Raw genomic sequence first — 24870 nt, forward strand, 5'->3', positions numbered from 1 at the left:
AGTTGAAAGGGCTTGCTGATGTCCGGAGTATGCAGAGATGGCATTTTAATCAACTCTTCTTTAAGTTTGTTAAAAGCTGCTTCTTTTTCAGAGTCCCATGGAATATTATTTGGAACACTCTTCTTTGTAAGGTTTGTTAGAGGTAAAACAATCTCAGAAAAATTTGGGATATAATCCCTATAGTAGCTTGCTAGCCCTAAAAGACTCCTGACTTCTTTTTTAGTGGTAGGCTTAGACAGATTTCTGATGACTTCTACTTTCTCAGGATCTGGAGAGTGAGTGCCAGAACCTATTACATGTCCTAGAAACTTCACGTGGCTCTTTCCGAAATCACACTTTTCTAGATTTGCGGTTAGACCTGCGTTTCTCAGTGTCTGAAACACTTGGTCGATGTGATAGAGGTGGCCATCCCAAGTTTCAGAAAATATTGCCACATCATCAATATATGAACGGCAGTAGTTCTTATGGTTTGCAAGCACCTTATCCATCGATTTTTGGAAGGTACTTCCAGCATTTTTCAAACCGAAAGGGAGAACTTTCCATTGGTAATGGCCGGAATGAGTGATAAATGCTGTGTAGGGTTTAGCTTCTTCTTTCATAGGAATTTGCCAATATCCCTTGGTTAAATCGAGAACTGTTATGAATTTGGCTTTCCCTATTTCGAATAGTAAATCTTTAGCAATCTTCATCGGATAGGCGTCCGGAATTGTGAAGCTATTTAAAAGCCTGAAGTCTATGCACAGTCTAACGCCGCCATTCTTTTTTGCAACACATACTATAGGATGTGCCCAGTTACTGTCACTGGGTTCTATAAGATCCCATTCTAACAGTTCTTTAACTTGACGATCGACTTCCTCTTGAAGTGAAACAGGAACATGGTAGGGCCTCAATCTTTTCGGATTACATCCTTCTGTAACCTTGATGTCATGACCATCAACATTGGCTTGACCAGGTTTGCTACTGAAAACATCTACATAAGATTTTAGTACTTTAAATAGTCCTTCCCGTTGGTAATATTTTAAGTCACCTTTCAAATTTTGTAAATGGGTCCAGATATCATCAGCAGATTTATTCATAAGATCTGCTGGTGCATAGTGGATATCTCCGAACTCTTCATCTTAGTCAAAAATGATACCAACGTGATCTACACGAGCAATATATGGCCTTAACTTATTTATATGGAGTTCCCTAATACTTCCGTTTTCCATTTCGATTTTGGCAGAGTGTGGCCTGGTAAGTTTGATCACGGTAGCTGGTCCTTGCCACGTGTTGAGCAATTTATGTGATGATGATGGCATTAACACGAGGACTTTGTCCCCAACATTGAAAGTCTTTTCTTGAGAACGTAAATTGTATCTTGAAGTGTACTCTTCTTGAGATATTTTGGAATTTGCTGATGCAATGTCATGAGCTTTTCTTAATTTTTCTAAAAGGTCTTGTAGATAATTTTCAATTGAACGGGAAGCTGTAACTGGAATGCTACGTTCACCTGTCCATATTTCTTTCAGCAAAGATAATGGTCCTGGTGGTATTCTTCCATATACCATCTGGAAGGGAGACAAACCAGTGGTGCTATGTGGCACTTCTCTGTAGGCAAACAGGAGATAGGGAAGATTCAAATCCCAGTTTCTGCCATGTTCTTGGATATTTTTGTTCATCATCTCTTTTAAGGTTCTATTCCAACGCTCGACAGCACCCATACTCTCGGGGTGCCCTGGAGTGGAGAATCGTGGAGACACACCAAGTAAGTTCTCAAAGGCTCGGGTGAGTTTGGCTGTGAAATTAGTTCCCTGGTCGGAACAAATCACTTTTGGAAATCCAGTTTGAGTAAAAAACCTCATCAAAACGTTGCATGTTGTTTTCGCACTTATGTCTTTGACGGGGGTGGCTTCTGCCCATCTGGTGCATAGGTCAACTGCACATATCACAAACCGATTACCTCTCCTGGATGGAGGTTCTAATGGCCCGATACAATCCACGCTCCATACTTCAAAGGGTGTTTCCGGCCTAACAATAGGTTGAATTGGGATTCGATCTTTGTACGTAACTGTTGTCCTCAATTGGCATTCTTTACAACTTTCACAGAATTTTTTAACATCTTGCTTAATAGTAGGCCAAAAGAATGAGTACTTGATTCGTTGAATTGTCTTTTTCTCACCGAGGTGGCCGGCAAGAGGGATTTCATGTGCCATTCTTAGGACTTCCCTTCTTTTTTCTAAAGGTAATACAACTTGCTTAATGTTTTCACCACAGATATATTCGGAATGAAGTAATATGCCATTATCGAAAGTATATGAATTTTGATTTTTATTTGCCCATTCAAAGCATTTTTTCAGAGTTTCGTCTTGTTCTTGATGTGTCTTGAATTCTAGTCTTACCTTGTTCGTTGTTTTCAGAGACTCTATGTTTTCTTGGGAAATCTGATTAACAACAGCCAAATTTGTAGTAATGTCTTCAACTGGTGAGGGTTTATCATCTGTCTCTTTGTACTCTAAGGGGGATGCATCCCAATGACGATCACAGTTCCACAGTTCGATATTTCCACAGAGTGTTTCATAAGCTGAAGAACTCAATAGCAAGTCGGTAACTAGCTTTTTTGAAACAGCACACGTAATGGACACTCTACCGTGAAAATCATCGTCAATTTTCATCTGGAAAATCTTTAGTGGAGTAATTTCGTTTTCACCAAAAGAAGAAGATATCTCTATTTTACTTTCCCCTTCGCAAGGTATGTTGTCAACCAATTTCTCACGGACTACTGAAATTTGTGCTCCCGTGTCTACGATTCCATTTAGAATAATATCTCCACATTTAACTTTGACCAGTTTTAATTCATCTATGTTTCTAGATACGTCCACTGATTTTGAGACAGGAATAGAGATCTTGGCAGTTAGCACTTCTGGTTTTTCTTTTTCTGCTAGGGGTGCTTGTGTTTGTATTAAGTTGTTTTGTGCTGTTGCAGAAGCACTTCTTGGTATCCGATTTTTGGTACATAACTTAGATGTACGACCTTCTTTTCCACAATTATAGCAAGTTAATTTGAAATTAGTCTTTTGTGGTTTGTCACTCTTACGGGATGGGTACACTCTTGGCGTGTTTTCAGCGTACAGCGATTTATTTCTGAAAGCTCTTTCTGGAAGTGGAGAACGAGGTTGCCATTTTTTATTAGTTCTGTCTGCTGATGGATTACCACCATTCTGTTTTGAGATATTACGAACACTGTCATATTCGTCAAGTTTATCAGCTAATTTGGTTGGAGAAACGAATTTCGCCCAGTCGTCAAGAAGATGGTCTCTTACTTCACAGGGTACTCTTTTCTTAATTTGGTCAGTAATAATCAAGTCTTTTAACGCGGCAAAATTTGTGATTTCAAGACCATTGATCCATTCTTCAAAATAACTTGTAATTTCGTAGCAAAAATCTCTCCATGATTTTTCAGCGCTCTTTTGGTGCATCACAAATTTTTTTCTAAAGCTTTCAGGATTTAATTTAAATCTCTTCAATAAAATGGCCTTAATGTACTCATAATCTTCAAAATTTTCTTCAGATTCCCTACCAATTAATTGAATGATTTCAGATGGCATTAAAGTCAATAAACATGAAACCCAATCTTTAGGATCAATCTTTGTCCTTTTAGCTTGTCTTTCAAATAAGGATAAATAAATCACAATATCATCGTGTCTTAAATTGAATTTGGGAATAAGCTTAATTAAATCAAAATTATGATGTCCATTTTCATTTGTTGGTGGAGTTTGTGTTAGTCGAACACGAGATTCAATTTCGAGTTTCCTCAATTCAAATTCCATTTGCTCTCTTTTCTGCTGTGCTTCTAATTCTTCTTTCCTTCGTCTTTCCTCAAGCTCTTCTTTCTCCTTTCTTCGCTGTTCCTCAATCTCTTCTTTCCTTCGCCTTTCCTCAAGCTCTTCTTTCTCCTTTCTTCGCTGCTCCTCAATCTCTTCTTTTTCCTTTCTTCGCTGTTCCTCAATCTCTTCTTTCTCCTTTCTTCGCTGTTCCTCTTCTTTTCTTTTCCTCTCTTCAATAATCGTTAAAAACACTTCTTTAGCAAATGCTTCATCATATGTATCACTTTGAATTATTTCATTTTTTATCGCCACGATTTTCATACTTGGATCTACTTGAATTTCTAATTCAGCAGCTAAAGCCAGCAAATCCTCTTTTTTCCCACGTCCCATAAAAGCCATGTCTCGATTTTATTCAGCCAATAGACTTTTAGTTTTATAAAAAAAAAAAAAAAAAAAAAAAAAAAAAAAAAATTCTCTTTTCTTTTTCTATTTAAATATAATTCACAATGAATTTAATTTTATTCGGCACGAAAATCAATCAGTGGAATCAATACTTAATGTGTTGTTCACTTACTCTGGCGAGTCAAACGAAATTACATTTGAACACTGGCGTATTCATTACTTTGACAAGTAAATAAACTAAGATTCCATGACGGAAAAAATAATTAACTTTTCATAATCTTAATTAATTATTTTACGTTTACAAGGTAAATTGAGCTCTCACCTGAGTTATTTTGGTTCGTAATTATATGCGGGTAAATCCCGATCTTGTCGACTGCGCCAGTAAAGATCCTTTCCTTATTTCAATATAATGAATATTGAATCTTGTAGGAAGAATAAAGCTAATTTTTCAGAATAAACAAAATACTTTTATTTAAATTTTAAAACAGAACCAAAAAAAAAAAATACTGCAGCTCTAAACTATCAAAATTTTAAACTCTTACAACTATTAAAATATTCAAAATCTTCAACTCTCTAAAAAAAATATATATATATATATAAATCTTTCGAATCCTCTTCTTGTTGCCACACCGTAAAATGCAAGTTCTTGTCCTATTATTTATATTTCACGTTCTCTTTAAGTCTCGATCTTTATAAGTCATGATCTTTACAACTGTAAAGGTGGCAATGCTCACAGCATGTACAATAAATTCCCGAGAAACTGTAATAACCGAACTTGGTAAGGAACCTGAATTTAGAAACATTTATGAGTATTTAAAGGATCCTGAAAATTTTAGCCACCAAGATATTGTGGCGATAAGAAATAGGGCGGCCCATTACGAACTAATAGATGGTCTATTATTTTATACAAAAACTACAAATTCCAACAACGAATTTCGACCTGTTATCCCAGCTAGTCTTAGATTAAATATCCTGCAAGAGCTCCATGACAGCCCTTTAGCTTCTCATGCTGGTATTCGAAAAACTACTCAACGCGTACGCGAGGCAGTCTACTTTCCTGAACTGCAAAAGTTAACAAGGGCGTATGTCCAGTCCTGCCCAACATGTCAAGCCGTTAATTATATTAATTTCCGCCCGGCCGGGTTTCTAAATAGTATTAAATCCGAATTTCCAAATGAAATAATCGGCATCGATTTATTGGGCCCTTTCCCAAAAAGTCAGTTAAACAAAAGTCGCTATCTCCTTGTTATAGTTGATCGTTTTAGTAAATGGACCGAAATTGTTCCCTTAAAACGAGCCTCCGCGAAATTAGTTACTGATTCTATTTTAAATAAATATATTTTAAAATACGGGGCGCCCCTAAAAGTTATATCGGATAATGGTCCTCAATTTGTAAGTAATATATTTGAAGACATGTGCCAAAAACTGGGCATACGTCATTTAAAAATGGTCCCGTATCGGCCGCAATGAAATATAGCGGAACGGGTCAATAGAAATATAGTGAAAATTATCCGTAGTTATGTTAAAAATTTTCATAAAAGCTGGGATAACTATGTCAATGAATTTGCTTTCGCCCTTAGGACCGCAAAACATGATACAACGGGCAAAACTCCTGCTGAGTTGTTTTTAGGCAGAAAGATTATAACGCCGTTAGATAAATTATTTTATGTTCAACAAAGAGCCCCAGAATTTAAAATGGGTGATATAGAAAAATTAATTAAAGAAGCAAAAAAGAACACTGAAGTAGCACAGAGAAAACAGAAACTTTATTACGATATGAAACGACGGGGAGTATCTTATAAAGTAGGAGATGAAGTATTAAAAATTAAGCATTCACTTTCTTCAGCACCAGAAGATAAAACCGCCAAATTTTCTCCACGATTTGAAGGACCATATGTCATAGAAAAAATAACTCAGGCTGTAGTGGTGTTAAAAGCCAGGAATGGTGAAACATGCTCCGCAAACACTGACCAGATGAAACCATTCTATGACCGTAATAAAATGCAAATATTTAAATAAATAAATGCAAATCTTCAAATAGACTCTTGTTTATTAATCCAAAGTTAGTTTAGTTAGAATTTAGTTAATATTTTTATATTCTTACGTTCAGACCACAAGTGGTTGGTCTCTGTATTCCGAAGTCCGGAAATCATTGTAAAGAGAGAAAAATAAAGGGTTTCGTATACCCTTCCTGTGTATCTTGTCTACTTCCCACATTTATTGAACATAGCTTTAGTAAGCTCCCTGTTCCGAGTCAGGTCATTTAATGTTCTCCAAGCAAGTAAGGAGGAACACTGAACCTGATAGATGTAATTCAGTTTTTAATTTTATAATAATAAGTATCCGAAACTCCTTAAACCCTACTATTTCCTTACCTAAAATCCAATTTTACAGTCTGGGGCAGTTGCAATAAATCAGTGTGTATGCCAACAAGGCGCGCTGTGTCTAGAAGCGTATTTAATAATCATGTGTGAAATCCCTAAAACTAATGTTGATAGTTTGTTGCAATATGCTATTTGATTTTTTGTACGTGGCTGCAAAAATGCTTGAATTTTAATTTTACACTTCTGATAAGGTCTTTGTTCCCTCCTTCCATCACGCCTTTGTGGTGAAACGGTAACACACTCGGCGCGTATTCAAGAGGTCCATGTTTGAGTCCCGTCGTAGGCATTTCAAATTTTCACGTCTTTTTCTTCAAAAAAATCCTAGTGACTCTACAACGTAATTAATAAGACATTATTATGTCTCAATAAATTACAAGAAACTCATTTTACTATTTTTGGTAGTAGTACTCTTTAGAGCATTTACTTAGGATATTGCCATAAAGCCATAAGATTTTGGTGAACCACTTTCCTAGCATTTACCTATTCTAAGTCCAGTGGATATTAATACACCTTTTGGAAAGGATATGAACTGAAATGAAAAACATTTGGACTCAGGATTAGGCCCGAAACCAGGATCTCCATTGCTTGGTCATGGATCTTATCACTGAACTTTCTGGAACGATTAGCAATGGGAATTTCCTAACTTATCCTTGAATAATATATATCACGGTAAGTGACAAGTGTGTCCTTCACTTGAACATTGGTTGAGAATAGTCGAACCTATCGGCTAGCTATGTTATCACCGAAAGCTAGTCCATCGCAGTGGGAAGACGGATATATACCAAAAGAAACAGAAATAAAATAATAATGTCTCTATGCTCCTCTCTTGAATTCGAGTTCGGGATCAAAGATATGGCAGCTGGCACTAATAACTAATAAGCAGAAAAGGTAAGCTTCGCAAAGAAATAATTTCTTAGAACAAGTCGGGAGTTTAAAGGTCATTATTTCATTATTAATTCGCAACACCATCAATTGAGTTAGTATGGAAATTACATTCGAATCAAGTCATGCCTTGATAATAATGTAAAAATAAATATATCAATAATAATGTGAAAGCGTTCTACTGAAAATTATAGCTTTACACAAAAATGAAAGGTTCAGGAAAAACGGTGATTAGTTTCTGTTTTAATTAAATAAAGATGGTCCGATTGTGCCTTAAAATAAACAAACTGGGAAAGAACGGCTACACATGTTGTCGTTTCAATATAAAATGGCATGTTATTAATGAATATAGCAGAACAGAATTTAAATTATGCTATAATAAAAGTGTTGGATTTCTAAAACAGAATTCATATCTAGAAATTTATTGAACAATTATTTTATAGAAGCCTTTTTATTACAATGCCTCAAACAATACACTATTATAATATTAGTACTGCAACTTTAATATTATGCCAGGTTTCATATTCTAATTACACATTTTTTGCTATTTAAGTATAAAACTTTTAGACAAATATCATTACTTTGTATAATTACCATAAATGTCTTACAGAACCTGTTGCATAATACAAAGGAATGGAATAACTCATCTGCTACAGCTTTTAAAATTATAATGATATGAAAGGAACATTTTCAATAATCTATTGTCGATATACGTAAATAAATTTAATAAATACATTAAATTTTTATTTATAAATTCTGTGTGCCTGATCTGTTAGAACGTGGCGTAACAAGAGCCGTTTTAACTAATCCGAAGTAAGTGCTGTATAGACGTAAAAATGCTCCATGTGATTTCAGATGCAGAAGATTCTTTCAAGAACAGATTTGGCTATGTCTGGCAGAAAAGATTATACACCTACCGAAGAAAAAAAAATTCAAATAATGTGAAAGTGATTAGTGCTATTTTTAAGCGTAATTTAAATATTGTCTTTCAACGAAAGGATCAGAAAATTAAGCAAATGTGCCGTACATACCGAAACTAAATTATCTTTTAGATGCTAGTTTAAATTTGAAGTATTAGTTAATGAAGGAATATGACATAACCAGTCTGCTTAAGTTTGTATGTAGACTTATAAATAAATTTAAGCAGCTTTTGTGTGACATTTCATTCGTTCTTCACAAAATAAACGCTTAGAAATTTATTAGTACTCAGTCTCCGTACAGCAAATGTCGCTATCGTTTTGGGGATATAACACAACCCAAATATCACTCAATGATTTTCCCTTAAATGCGTTTCTGGAAACAGCACAATTTATATATATGTACAGCCTAATATTTAAAAAATATTTTTAAATACTTGTCACTCGTGTCTCATTTTTTCTGTAAAATTTTAGTTAAAAGTCAAGGCTTCGCTAATTTTTCATCTTACCTGCTTCCAAAAACACCTAATGACTCTACAAGACTACACGGGGGGTTTCATGGTTTTCCCATGTGTAACGTGTATACGTGTCAATTTCAGTTAGAATGTCTTCCACGAAGGCATCTCTCCTCTTAGGCAGATTGCTCTACAGTGCTTCGCCATGATCAGAAAAAAAAACTGAAACTGAACCTTACGCTTCATGAGTCATCCTTAGAACAATTAATATTTTGACAGTATTTAGTTCATTTCTGCATTATTATTTTATTTCTATTCAAATAATTTTTGCATTAATACCTTAGTATTATTTGTTACCTTTCCGGACCAGATTACATTGGAAGCTTAAAACCAAAACAGGTTCAACTGTACTGCAAAAAAAACTTCTATCTGATTTTACGCAATTCTAAAAAGGTTATTCGCAATATGATATAGACACAGAGACTTCAATAACATGCAGTTTTCTTTTGATGCGAGTTTCGAAACACACTTCCAACGAAAATTCTCGAATCAACTTTTCTGCAGCATTTTGAAAACAAATCTCGAAGCTTTCACAGCATTCACATAGGAATGTGATTTTTAAAGCTTTGTTACCCCTTTCATTTAAATAGGAGACACATAACTCTGAAAACTTGTTCCGTTAAAGAGGTTTATTTATACTTTTGAATCTCATACAAAGCTATATAGGGACTAAAACAATTTTATTAGTTTATTCTTCGAAAATTTAAAAGCATTTCCGGGAATGTAATTTAAAGTTTTCAGGCGCAGTGGTAGAACGAAATAATCAGATTAGTTGCACCTTTAAGAAGGGTTTGTTAGAATTTTGGTAAAGTGCTAATCCTTTGAGGAGAAAATGTCTGGTTGCATTATAAATTAATGAAAATTCTTGTTGCACACTTTTCTCCAGCGTTACTTTCTGGTAATAGTAATTCAGCCCTCATTTCTAAAGAGAGCAAATAGAATCTATTTTTTGAAGTAATTATTTACTTAATGATTCAACAATGAAAACGTGATTTCTTGTTAAAAAGGAGAATCATATTATGGTAAGTTAGAGACATTTAACTGTAAAAATTTACGGATGGATTTAGATCGGAAATCAAAAAAGTGATTTCGCTTTTATTAAATCTTTAGTAATGTGAATTTTTTCATCGAACAGAAAGTTTACGGTCACCACTAATGCTATTGAGATTTTAGAGTTTTGAATTTTAATCAAATTTTTAAACACTACAGTTTTAATATATGCTTCAAGTGTGCACCAAATGTTTCACCAAGCTAAGAGCCAAGACTTTTTATTAACAAATAGTTATCCTATTTAATAGTTTGAAGGAGTTAGTTGTAAACGTTTGAAAAGAATGTTCATTCACAGCAAATAAGCAATTTTTGAAAACAATACAATTATTCCTCATTTGAAATTATTGCATATTTGCATTTTAAATCAAAGAGAAAAATGCAGAGGTTGTAGAGTCACTAGCTTATTTTGAAGCGGGAGACGTGAAAAATGAGCAATGCCGTCCCTGGGACTCGAACCAAGACCTCTCGAATTCGCATCAAGCGTGCTGACCACCACACCACGAAAGCATGCTGAGAAGGCGGGAGAAATGCCTTATAAAGTTATTAAGTTTTATGAAAGCTGCAAAGTTAGCTGAGCACTCACATGCATCTGAACCACGGAATTTCCAATTAAACCATCTGGACATACTAACCATTGACATCACAAGAGATCCGCCCAAATAAAATACGGCTCAAAGAAATATGATAATTTCTTACATTTTCCTTCTTTTTGATTTCCTGTTAGTAAATCCAGAAACTTTCTCAGCATAAAATAGATTGATTAACGAATTAATTTTCGTGGATTTAACTGATATCATCCACATATGCTATCTCGATTTTTGCTATTAACTCAAAATTTTATTTAAAATTTATACACAGAGAGATAAATAGATAGGTCGACAAATAATTACATAAACAAATATGCAGAAATGTTCATGTATATACATACATACATGTAAGATATAATAAAATACGATGGCTACGTTAAGAAATGATTGGTAAACCTCAAAATTGACTCTTCTAAATTTGATGTTCTCCCCCTAAGTTCATCTGTTCTTTCAAATTCGCGATCCTTCTAAATTACATAAAACTGCTTGAAAAAGTAACTAAAGTTAAAATTAACCAAACACAACTTAGCTTTACTGATGCACCTACGTAGTATAAATACTGCTTCGCGAGCAATTACATCCCCCGTTTTTCTGACTTCTGCCATGCAAAAATCTCTTTCGCCTCTTTTCCGCCTGCTGACAGCGCGCTCAGCGTCTGCTAGCTTTTCGCCATTATTTAAAATGTAATTGCGTAAAATTGGGAGAACAGAATAACTTAGGAAGAGAACATCAAATTTAAAATAGTCAATTTTGACTTTGGCAATCATTCCTTAGTGTAGCCATCGTATTTTATTATATCTTACACACACACACACACACCCATATATATATATATATATATATATATATATATAATGCTTGGTAATGTAATTAAGCTATTTGAACTGCAAACAACAATATAGTGAAATAGAAATTTTAGATCATCTAATGCATACCAGGACTATCTGTTTACGCTACCAGCCACATAATGTTATTATCAATTGCTAAACTGTTAAGGAATGTGATGATTTGTTGTGGAATTTTAAGGGAAACTTAATCTTGCATTTACATTACATCCTGGAAAATAATGCAACCAGTCTACTCAGCTGAAAATAAATGAAATTTCAATATTTTACGGTTTAGGTCTTCCAGCAACTGACAGGACATTAATAGGCTTATTGCCTTAAGAAAGAATTATTTCGTATTGACTGCCTTTCACTGAAAAATGGACTGGTATTAATATCATAAATGATTAGATTAAAGTCGATTGTTAGGATACAGTAAATCATATGAGAGTTATTCCTTTAGGGAATGGGATTTCTTTCTGGAGTATCTTTTAAGAAAGCCTGGTTCCTATTCATATTGCATACAGGAAAACGGTAAAAAGAGAACGTTCGCCGGATTCGAAGCCCAATCATCTAGTGCTGTTCGGCGATTTTACCTCTAGGCCTTGCCACAAATGAAGGAATCTGTTAAATCATTCATGAAACTTATCATTTTCAACAAGTAAAGGACTAGAAAAGAACAAGGAATGGACTAGTATTCATATCATAAATGATTAGATTAAAATCGATTGTTTGGATACGGTAAATCGCACGAGACTTATTCCTTGAGGGAACGGGATCTCTTCCTGGAGCAAATTTTAAGAAAATCTGGCTCCTATTCATATTGCATACAGGAAAACGCCAAAAAGAGACCGTTCGCCGGATTTGAAGCCCGATCATTTAGTGCTGTTCGGCGATTTTACCGCTAGATGCCACAAATGAAGGAAACCATTCATGGAACTTATCATTTTCAACAAGGAATAACAGAGCCACGGATAGAATTTCCAATGCTACGCGCAAATGAATATAGAGCGTTTGCAAATGTTGGCCAGCTGACAAATTAATATTCGTATTTATAAGTTGTTGCCACACGAAGCAATGTTTCGTTTTATAGTTTTCATGTAAAAATAGGGATATTTTGTGTTTATGTTACGCAAATATTATTTATGTTCTACTAGCTCGACTTCATCTCTAGAAAAAACAGTAAGGAAGCAATTATTTTCTCTATAAAACCGTTCTACTGAAATGATGAAATTCTTTTTTATAAAATTCTTGCTGTATTTTGAGAAACCTTTCTATTAGTAGTATGTATAAAGGCCAATTTGTAAATGCTGTTTATATATATTATAAATATTTATGTATTGTTCTACATAAAAATGGTATTAATTTTCTAAATAAAAAATCAGTTGCAGAATAGTTTGAAAGTCAACGAAACTTGATTTCATTATATTATAATTAATGAGTCTTGAGTCTTAATTCTTGCAACAAAATGTTACATTTTTTTCTGTTGCGTCCGTCGCAATTACACCTAAGCATTGATTTGGGCGAAGTCATCCATTTAAAAACTAGAAAACTTTAATAATATCGTGAGTTACATGTAATAAAGAATGTCTGGTTATGTTGGTAAAAGAACTTGAAGCTGTAAATTGGATGGGTATTGACAAACACAGGAGCATACAATTATGTATTCCCATTTGTTAAATTATAAACACGAAATAAGTTGAAAACATTAATTTAGGAAACTAACATGTAGAATGATTGGACTGCCAACGAACATCACGGTAGGAAGGAAAAGGATTTAATTTTCACTCTATTTTTAACTGAAGAACTTTCTTTTATTGGATATGAATCTTCAAAGATTGCTGTATTATATATGTTTAATTATTTCCCTTTTATTTAGTTGTCTTTAATGTTAGAATGTATCCGATTCCAAATGTACGTTTATCGCGAAATATTATGGTCTCTCGATGCATAGTTTTAAGATACATTAATGAATACCTACAGTTTAGCGTCACTTTAATGCTTTACCGCGAGAGAGTTGCATGCTTGAGTAATTTCTTGATTGTGTGATTCAAATCGCAATGTAAATATAAGCCGTTCTCTTTCAAAAAGAATTCAACGACAACATTCTTAGAAATGCGAATACTTCTCATCTTGCAAATGAGAAGGGTTGAAAACATTTTCGTTTTTAAAATTTACTTCATTTTTCGAGAAAGTATTATGCAATAATTTTCCCAGAATTTCCCAGGCGATAAGTGATTAATAGAATAGTAGTATGATTTTAGCATACACTTATGTTATTGGAAGACGGTAAATTTAGTTTGAGATGTTGATTCTTATTAATGATTCCAAATTTATTTATCGAAGGAAAATATTTATTGCTTTTAATGGACATGAGCATCCTATTAGTGTAACGAAATGGTTTTGATTTAGTTTACGTGATTACGGCAAAGCTGCGAGGTCTGTCTGCCTGAGGAAAGTAATGCTTTCGTGGAGGACTTTGTAAAGGACACTGCCTCGTATACAAGTTGCATTTGGGGAAAACTACGAAAAAGCCCATGCAGCCAGTCGATTCGAAGGATTCGAACCTCGGACCGAACTACCAGTCTTCAGCGACTTTACCGATCGTGGGCCGGTGTGAAATGGTTATCAGCTGGTAGTTATTTAAAAAATTGATTATAGTATATTCGTAATAAATTATTTTATCGCGTTCTTATATCTTTTGCTACGTTATTAGGTTCTGATTTAGTTCAAAGTGTACTCAAATGTACATATTCCAAATATTATGGAAATAGAATAATAATAAATGTTAAATGAAAGTATAAATATTTCAAAATATTGAACGTAATTATTCTTTTGTTTTGTTGTTAAAGGAGGGGAAATGGAATAAAATAGCTCTTACGTAGTATTTTGCGGCTTCCGATAGGCTAAGTTGGAATAACAAAATTTTTGATTAATTGGTACTAAATGATTTTAAAGTAAGCATTTTTAAAAAGTATTAAAATCTTTTATGAGAAAGCCAAGATTCCAGGTATACATTTAGTTGCAATTTAACGTATAAATGCCATATAACCCCTTAATTTTAAATCCTGTGTTTCTGCTTTATGATCAGAAGAACATAAGCTTCATCAAATGCAGCTTTTTTATAACTTTACAGCGCATAAATTCCTATACTAAGATAATATAAATTCTGAACAACCAATTTTGCATTTCTAATACCTGAATCAAGATTATTCTGCTATATTCTGGCATATTTTTTTAAAAAAAGTAGGGAATCTTTACATTTGTGTCCTTAAAAGTATCCATTGCTAGAAATTTCTTATCCTTAAATGCAATGCCATATTTTAATAATTTATTCACTTTTCGTTATTTATTTGCAGTTAAAATTTTTAATGCAAAATACACACTTTTTAAAATAGAATATCTATTTATTTTAAATTTAATTAAAGTAAATATTTACGGCTGAAGTAAATAAATTTAAAATAGTTTAATCAGGAAATAAAATTAAGTATTTTTAATTAAATTTTCAAAAGATTTAATAACTATTTTTTCATAACGCGTCTTAAATATTATTTGCAATTGCTAATAACATGTTTTTATTTAATTCTTAAATGTTTAATTCAATTCTTAGCACGCAATTTACACTATTTTGTTTTCATTTTCTTTCAAGTCCAAATACACTCATGTCCAAAATTATCTTTACATACCCCAAAATGATGATATTCAATGAAATATCGAATTAATGTGATCCGTATTTGGAGGGAATGTGTGAAAACCAAGCCTAATTAGCATTATCCAATCAAAAGTAATCAAACGGTTTGTGATATGCAAATCTAGGCGTTATGTTATCCAAGGGTGAATCAAGCGCTTTGGGCAAACTGAATATTTGAGTGAATTTCTGCAACCTAGCGTTTGATTTCAGTGTGTAGGGACTCAAAGCGGTTTGTTATGGCTTCGAAGTATCATTTGGAAGAATCTGTAAAGTGGTGAATTGTCGGCCGTTTAGAAGCAGGGCAGTCAATCATGGAAACAGCCACATGTCTGAATATTTCAAGACAGACAGTCTCTAAGCTATGGAAACAGTTTCAAAATGATGGAAGTGTATAAGGAGGCCTGGACAAGGTCGGAAACGAATGACAACTGCTTCTGAAGATCGGTATCTGGCATTAACTGCCCGTCGTAACAGAAAGGCTACTGCTCGCCAGTTAAGTTCAGAGCTTGCAGCCGCCACTAGAACTGTTGCATCACGGCAAACAATATACAGAAGGCTTAATGAAAAAGGCCTTTATGCCAGAAAGCCAAGGGTATGTGTTTTACTGTCTTCACAGAAAAAGAGGGATCGCTTTAATTGGTGTAAAGAACATCAAAACTGGACTGAACATCAATGGTCCCATGTTCTCTTTACTGATGAGTTGCGGTTTAGTTTAACTGGTGATTCTAAACGTGTTTACATCTGGAGGGAGTCAGGAACACGAAATGATACCTCGAACATTGTGGAACGTGACCGTTTCGGTAGTGGAGGTGTGATGGTATGGGGTGGAATAATGATCGATGGACGTACGCCCCTACACGTGTTAAGCAGCGGATCTGTGACAGGTCAGATATACCGAGATGAGGTCTTAGATCCTTGTGTAAGACTTTTCAGGGGTGCATATGGACCTGACTTTTTATTTATGGAGGATAATGCCCGTCCACATCGAGCAAACCTCGTTGATGAATTCCTTGAAAGTGAAGACATTAAGCGAATATCTTGGCCACCAAACTCTCCTGACCTTAACCCGATAGAGAACTTATGGGACTACCTTGGAAGAGCAATTGCACGTATACATCCTCCTCCTAGAGATGTAAATGCTCTGAAGACGGCATTGCTGGAAGAGTGGAGATTAATTCCCCAAACTGTGGTTAACAACGTTATTTCCAGCCTTAAAACATGTTGTGATATGTGTGTACAAGTCAGGGGAGATCATATTCCATATTAAATTCGTAAGACTTAATTATTTTTCTGAATCATTCCTTTTTTTCTTAACTCTCTTTGTCACACTTTATTACCATTTTTATTGTTTCATGCTACAATTTTATATCATATGAGGTGATCTTCAATTTTTTCTTTTGCATTTATGTGTCATCATGTTATGTATGATTCCACGAAATTTCATTAAATTATAAGTCATAGTCTCTGAGAAATCCGTGAATTTATGCATGTAAACATAATTTTGGACATGAGTGTATTTGAAACATGGTGCAGTTGGTTTAACTGCAATTATTTAAATATCAGTCTCATAAATTAGTGTCTCTGTGGATGAGAAATATTGAATTTATAAATGCATGAATATGTATATCTCTTTCGGAAAAAATATCTGCAAGCTTTCGAAATATTTGAAATTAATAGTTGGGTAGCGTCTGAGGTTACTTTAACTTTAGTACGGCAATGTACAAAATGTTATTTTGTCCTTTAAAGTGCGCATAGAAAACTACGAAATTTCGTAACTCAAAGTACATATCAACAAGACAGAAAAGCATGTTTCCTTGCAACTAAGCTGAAGTATTATAAATATTTCCTATCATAATGTATTCTCTAGAATATCTGTTACACTAAGCATAACGGACTACAGAATCAGATCATGACGTTTTAAATTTTATGCATTTAACAAAAAAAAAAGAGAATAGTATAAGAAACGAACGAAAAATAAAAGCCTCATTACCAAAGCAGTAAAACGGATTTACTTCAAAATGTTTAAGATATCTTGGCATTTTGGAAATGAAGTAAACTGATTATGTTTTTTTTTTTTTTTTGCAGATTATGGTTTTAATAGTTTAGTTTCTTATAGTAATCCTGCTAAAGTGAAACAAAACTTTTAAGGGATAATTAAAGATTTAAGTTTAGAAGCTGCACGATAATTATGAAAATGGAGACAATTTAAAGCCTTAAGTTTCATTGATATAAAGATAAAAACGTAAAATTAAATTAATATTCAATACATCTTACACAAAAATCCATTTAGAAAAAAATACATTCTTTTTCTCAAAAGCTTGGACATTCGGAGCTTAATTCAATGCATAAAAGCTGAAATACTTTATGGATTTATGAATTTAGTTTTTTTCTTAATATTTAATATCCAAAATTAGTCATTATAACTTAGCTTTGGTTTCGATTTTATGCGTGGTAACAAAGACAGTACAAAGTAACTTTCTAGGTAAATTGAACCAGCCCCGTCGCTACAAAATTCATCTAAACAAAGCTCTAAATGGGAATTTGAGGTTAAATATTGTACCTTTACGTATATTATATGTTACAATTCTAGGTTTGTTTCAGAAGTTACTGGCAGATAAGAAGTTAATTATTCTTCAGTTGAGGGTATGTAATGGGAACATACTTTAATGTTTTTATAAAACTATTAAGAGTTTCGTAGTGCCAATATGATTTAATATTTTCGCATAGTTATCAAGATTCACTATGTCGCAACAACCAGTTCAGTTCAATAAGTTGTTACTTTGAGTGTTCCATGATAATCGTTGCGTAAGCCTTTTTCCTTAAAAGGCTATGTTATACTACTCTTATGTTAAAAATAAGTAATATGCAACAAATAACTATGAAAGTTATATAAAAATAAATGCGCTGTTTTTAAAGACTAAAAAGAAGCATTTATTTTAATTATGAAACGCTATGGATGTTTTATTTCGATTTTGATTTTGCTTCAATATCTACATTAAAAGGCTGGTGACCGTAACATTGGATTATGGAAGAAACTTTCTCAACGCTAGAAACTTGCAAGTTGATTGTTAAAATTTTACCTTTTTTGGCCAGAAAAGCCAAAACATTTGGTTTTTTTTTTAAACAGAAGTTCATTTCGAAATCAACGGAATAACTGTTGATAGTAGCAAATTTAATTACGTAGTATCTCAACTAGAGCCAAAATATGTCGAAATGATTTGGAATATCCTTACAGATAAAATATCTGAGCATAATTATACTTTAGGTAAAGAGACACAGTTAAGCACATTCAAAGAGAGCGAAAATGGGCGAATTAAGCGCTGAATCACTGGCCTTAGAAGCAAAATTTTACACCTTGTTTATGCGTCTGCAAGAAAAACAAATCGAAATATTACATATGTGTGAGCATAACATCAGCTACCGTACAGGGAAAACCTTCTATCACTTCTAAATGCAGAGTATTCGTCTTTACTTTATAAGATATTTCTCCCACTTCCCTAGCGTGCCTTCGTGGTGTAACAGTAGCACGCTGGGCCGGTATTTCAGAGATCCGTGGTTAGATTCCCGGGGAAGGCGGTTGCATATTTTTCATCTTTTCTGCTTCCAATTAACCTGATGACTCTACAACTTTAATCTTGAGACACCATATTTTAAAATATTATAAAAGGAGAATAAAAACATCAGATTCATGGCTCTAATAAATAAATATTAAGAAAGTGTGTTATTTAATATTTCTATATTATTTATTATTTTACGAATTAGCAGTATAAAGCAGTTCGAACACAATATTATCTAGGAATAAATATTATAAATTCGCTCCTGGAAATTTACAGTTTAACATTTCGTTAATTGTTTGGTGCGACGATTTATTGTATTACATTTTTAACCATTACCATTTCTAGTCGTATTTATAATCCAGAAACCAAACTGCTAAAAATGCGTAGTAAGAGCAGTTTTATTCTCGTTCCAAATTGCCGTTAGTAAAAACTCCTGATTGTTTTTAAACAGACGTGTTTCATAATTTTACGTCTTCATATAGTAGACGTGACTCACTTCTTGAAGAACGTTACTCTCTAAACAAATCCTAAATGTTTCTCGGTAGTTAAACGTCTAACGCACAAGCTACAAATGTCTTCGAAACAGTTCCAGAAATTTCGGATTATTAATACTCTCTTCCTGGTATAATGCAAAATGATTATACCATTTTAAGTTGTAAGCATTTAAAAATATACATAATTATTGGATGATTTCAGCTTATTCGATGATGCACTAATATTAAAACATAAAAATTAAGATATTAAAAATACCATCATACATGTTTTGAAATTTTCGGAAATTTCGACTGTTTATGAAGCGTGTCCTCAGCTCACTCATTAGAGATAAAAGTGATAATAATGGAAACCCATTTTTCTATTTTCATCAGGTAATGAACATTCATTACTGCTTAAAATAGTAGCTTAAAAATTTTAAAAGGTAATGCTTGAAAAATAAGCGTTAGATATTTGAAATTCAACTTGATGTTAACAAAATCTAGACAGAGTAGCAAGGTTATCTTTACTTATAATATGAATAATTCTTCGATTTACTTGAAATAACGAATGGGAGTCAAAAAGGGAAATCACAGGATTTTATCCCCCCCACAGCCTGCGATAAGTAAAGATGAATTTCAGCTCAATAAACATTAAATTTAATGTTAAAGAGCTACAATATAATAAACAAGTAGGCAAATGCGCTATTCGAAACCTAGAGTCTTACGTAATATACATACATACGTAACATACTTATGTTATGTTTTATGTAACTTTTCTTTCCAAATTAGAATGGTTTTAAAACACAATAACACGCCGAATAAATACTAATTCAGAAGTCAAACAACAAAAATCAGCGTTATATTTTCAAAATTTTCACATTACTAGTTTCGAAGGTTTTACCGAACCACCATCCTCAGCTGCAAAGGTTTTCTTTAATATTAAAAGTATGTGCCCCATTTACAATTCTTATAGTTCTAATCTTAAAAGGCTTCACCTACAGCAGCGGTTCTCAATCTTTTGACTAACGCGTACTATCTAACCAAAAAAAAAGAAAAAACTGAAAGCTTTCAGATTTTATATTACACCCAAAGGGACATTTTTGTAACGTTTTGTGTGTCACCTTTATTTATTAAATATCATGTTTTTCGTACTTAAACCATAAAATTCAATTCAACAGCAATATCACAAAATATTTAAAAGAACATACCTTTAGAATTTCCGATACACAGTCTCGCGCGATGGAGATTAATTTTTTTTTTTTTTTTTTTTTTTTTTTTTTTTTTGTTCGTACACTGTTGCCATTGCTCGCTGTGAAATCGCTGAGTTTGTCAATAAAAAATTCGTTAAAGTTGCAAAAAATTTGAAACAGATGATAAAACAAATTCGAAATTCAAAATCCGGGCTTCCAAGTGGCCATGTTGCGTTGGAAGACTACGTTATTTAAAATCTGATGGCTTTAGGTACCGTTGTTTTTTCACAATGCGAGAAATATTCATACATTTAAGCAGATTCTTCATTATGTAGTTTCTTTAAATATAATACATGGCGATAATATTTGGTGGCAACAATTTGAAAACTGAGTCAACGTTTATAGTGAATCAACGCAAAAAGCCAAAACGAGATTAATAGTTAATTAAATTAATTAATTAATTGTCTATTTGAATTATATATGCACACATGAAAATATTATATAAAAAATTGGTTACCATTTTAACTATCAAAATTTAAGTTATAATACTTTAATTTTAAAACTGATTGCCAAATTTGGGCCTGTTTAAAAGAAATCAAGTTCTTTATGCCTGGTCTTATTTCACTTAGACCAGGCATAAAGAACTTGAAAACAAGGGTAAATTAGAATCCATATTTAATTTAGTGGAAGAAAATCCTTGTTCACACATATAGGGTGTTAAAAGGCAATAAAAATTTAATATCTTTATTTGAAATGCTTCTAAATTCTTTTTTTTTTTTTTTCGGTTAAGCGAAAAGTTAACAAGTGTGTTATTTTTAAAATAATCAGTCAGAGTTCAATCACAGGAAATTGCTATCAATTATTCTTTTTCATCGCTAGATAAAATTTTAGGTATATTTGAACAAAATGGATTTCTAATCCAATTTCCTTTTTCATAATCCTAGGGAAAACGCATGTTGAAATTTTTATCAATGAAAAACAATAACTTTTAATGTCGGATGCTAATTCTTCTTCTATTTTCAAATTATTTTTGGTTAGAAAACTTTCTAAAAAAAAAAAAAAAAGCTTAAAATGTTATCCTCCAATTCTTTGACTATGAGCTCGAGTTTTTTCATCATTGCCTTTATTTTATATCTGGCGGTAAACAAATTAATAATTTGGTTTTGTAATCCTAAATTTAATTCATTTAGCTTTCCAAAAATATCAGCTAGATATGCTAAACACGCCAACCATAATTAAATAAATAAACATTTTTGCAATTCAAATTTTGAATTACAGAGGAAAATTTTAATTTCTTATTCAAGTTCAAAAAGACGATTTAAAACTTAGCCTCTGAATAATCACCTTACTTTGGAATGTAACAGAAGCGCACTGCTCATGTCTTGGCATAAAGTTGTAAATATTTTGAATTTATAGCTCGGCTTTTAATAAAATTAACAATTTCCATAGCTTGATTTAAAACGGTTTTCAGGCTTTCAGGGATTGTTCTGGCTACTAAAACTCCACTATGTATGGAACAATGAGTAAATTTAGTTACAGGTGCGACTTTCTTTGTTTGAGAAATCACTTCGTAATATTTTTCCTGTTAAAGCCCGAGCTCCGCCACTGAATACGGCAATGCACTTATTCCAAGGAATATCATTATCAGACATAAAATTGTCAACTACTTTGAAAATTTTTATTTTCAGTTGCTCTATCATGAAGAGGTTCACAAAATAAATACTCTTCAGCAATTCATTTATCTTCTTCTAAACGTATGTAAACTAATAATTGAACAAAGTTCGTTATATCAGTACTTTCATCCAGTTCCAATGCGAAATACAGGATGTTAGAGTTTTAATTTTTAAATTTAATAGTTAAAATTACTTTGCTTCTTTTTGGCGTACCACTTATTTTTCTCTTGCGTACCACCGGTTGAGAACCCCTGACGTACAGTATTGGTTACTTTAGCCAGTTTCTTTCAACCACCTTATGAAACTAAACACTATAATCAGCGCCACTTATACTGCACATAAACCTTCATTTAGACGAGTTTTCGAATGGTTTTCAGTTAAGAGTGCTTATTTAATATTTTTAAAAGAGGCTATAGCAACTCGGAAAAAGATAAATTAATACCCACTGAAAATTAGTTAGACAAGAAAGACTATTTTGTAAATTATGTTTAAACATGCAGAGTAAAATTACTTGAAATTAAAAAAAAAAAAAAAAAAAAAAAAAAAAAAAAAAAAAAAAAACAATAAATAAATAAAACATCAGCAGGAAAATACAACAAGCATAGGATAACCCCTTTTGGATACTATGTAATCTAATTTTTTCTTTAAATGTATCTTTTGATTTCATATTAAAATGTAGTCTAAATATATTAGTTTACAGATAACAAGAGATTAATTTATCAACATATATCGATCTAAAACAGTCATATTTAAAAATATCTAATGTTATCTAAAACAAACAATACAGACTGAATGAAAAATAATTTTATTTTGTTAATTTTATCAATAATTTTTAATTTTAACCATTTACTTTAATAGTACAATTATAATTAACTCTATTAGCTTATTATTTAATTAAAGTACAATTATAATTAACTCTATTAGCTTTTTTAAGCAATGATCATAAACGTCTTTCAAAAGACTTCTGAACACTTTAGCAAACCTTTTTTGTAAAAAGGTTGCGTTCATATTTATTATTACGACTTTTTTTAATTTTATGTTGTAGAGTCATTAGGATTTTCGGAAGCAGAAAAGATGAAAAATTAGCAATCGCCTTCGCCGGGAATCGAACCACGGACCTCTGGATACCGGCCCAGCGTGCTACCGTTACACCACGAAGGCACGCTAGGGAAGTGGGAGAAATACCTTATACTGTTATCAGTTTAATGAAATTACTTTAATGTATAAATTTCCTTTTAATTCTTAATTCAGTGCTAACATCCTGAACATTATTTATCCATATAGAATGAGAAAATAATAGATAATGAGAGACTAAATTTCTTTTCAGAACTCATTAAAAAATATTGATAAGAAAAAGTTCCTAAATATGACTGAAATTTCTGCTCCAGCTGTTAAATATTGGACTAATGAGTAAGGATATTTCATCATAGGAGCATTTCCTGTACATCTATAAACCTTTGTTGGTTTTTAAAAGGTTTATTGCTTATTTTTCTGAATTCTTCAGGGGTTTTGTAAAGAAATTTCACATCGCATAAAGATATATTGCATTTAAAAGCCTTTTTAAAATATGCTAATACATACACTATATATCCGCATGTATTGCACATGTTTGAGTAGAACACGGCCGTAGGTAAAAGTGTTCTGCTGGCGCAAATCATCATTTCCCGTGCGAAATTTGAAATATATGCACCACTATACGAACATGGAGCTTGCGGATATGCATTTTATCTAAGGAACTTATGTCGAAATCGGAGCAGCTATTTAAAGGTGGTACCCGGGAAGCAATTTCCGTACCTGTTTTGGTAGCTGCACAGTATTAGCTGCAGCCTGAAAGATAAACTGTATCTCTAAAGCTCCATATTATTGTAGCCATTATATACTGTAGTACTGCTCTAAATTTACATCCTTGATGACGACAGTTTATGCCAAAAAAATGCTTTTACCTACCGCTCAATATAACCCTGTACCACCAGAACGCGCCATTTCTGCACACTTTAATGTATAAATTTATACTGAATAAAGGACTGAAATAAATAGATTCATTGAATTCTGGAATACGTTATATGCCCAACGTGTGTCTTGCGTGGCATTTATTCTCCCAACTGTAGGTAATAAACATGTATATTTTAAAATAAAAGTATTTTAAATGATGTAAATATTCGCGTTTTAGAATTTGTAAGCAAAAAACAATTGTTTTGGGAAAATAGCCAAATATAACTTTTCATGCGGTATCCTGGTTATCTTTAGCAGTATTAAAAATGTATGCATATTACATAGAATAAAAAAAATTATTTGACTCCAGTACGATCAAAATTGGCTGAGATATTCCATTTCGGAATTGGGAATTTTTTAAAAGCTTTTCCGCTCTATTTGGGGTTCTGTTAAAAATGAATTAAAATAGTTAGAGGTTCATTTTTAGTCGTTGAATGTCAGTCAGTAATTTAAATTTATATACCAGTCTGTATCACTTATCAATTTATATCTTTGTTTCACATATAGCGCAACAAAAGTAATTTTTTTCACGCAAGTGATTTTTGAGTTTCCAAATGCCTAAAATAAGTTATTAATACTGCCATGCACTTTTATTACTTACTATTCATAATCTAATAATCATACAAAATTTTTGTAAACTAGAAATATTTTTCACTTTTATTTTATGCGAATAATGTTGCGAGAAGTTACTATCGATATTGAAGTCTGCCACCATTTCTAGTTAACGGATTCTTTAAGATTCAGTGAATAACTACTTTTTTCAAAGCGATTTATGTTGATCAATGCTTTTTAGGGCAATCTGCAAAGAAATGCTAGTAATTTAATGTATTAATATCAAAATTATTTTTCTTAAATGTTTATTCTTTTCTAGTTACCTACAGATACAAACATTTAGCTTTGGAATTTATGTACAACTCTTGATAATGATCT

At 32.6% G+C, this 24870-nt stretch overlaps 1 protein-coding gene across 1 annotated transcript in view; it reads right to left on the reverse strand.

The window, feature by feature from the left end:
- LOC118186524 (cell adhesion molecule Dscam1-like) overlaps positions 1–24870 on the reverse strand; it is a 685332-nt gene that overhangs the window by 659127 nt on the left and 1335 nt on the right. The gene's annotated exons all lie outside the window — the stretch shown is intronic.

Source organism: Stegodyphus dumicola, chromosome 4, assembly GCF_044657685.1.
Source record: "Stegodyphus dumicola isolate Sdum_Otavi_A_Nest chromosome 4, ASM4465768v1".
Taxonomy (NCBI): domain Eukaryota; kingdom Metazoa; phylum Arthropoda; class Arachnida; order Araneae; family Eresidae; genus Stegodyphus; species Stegodyphus dumicola.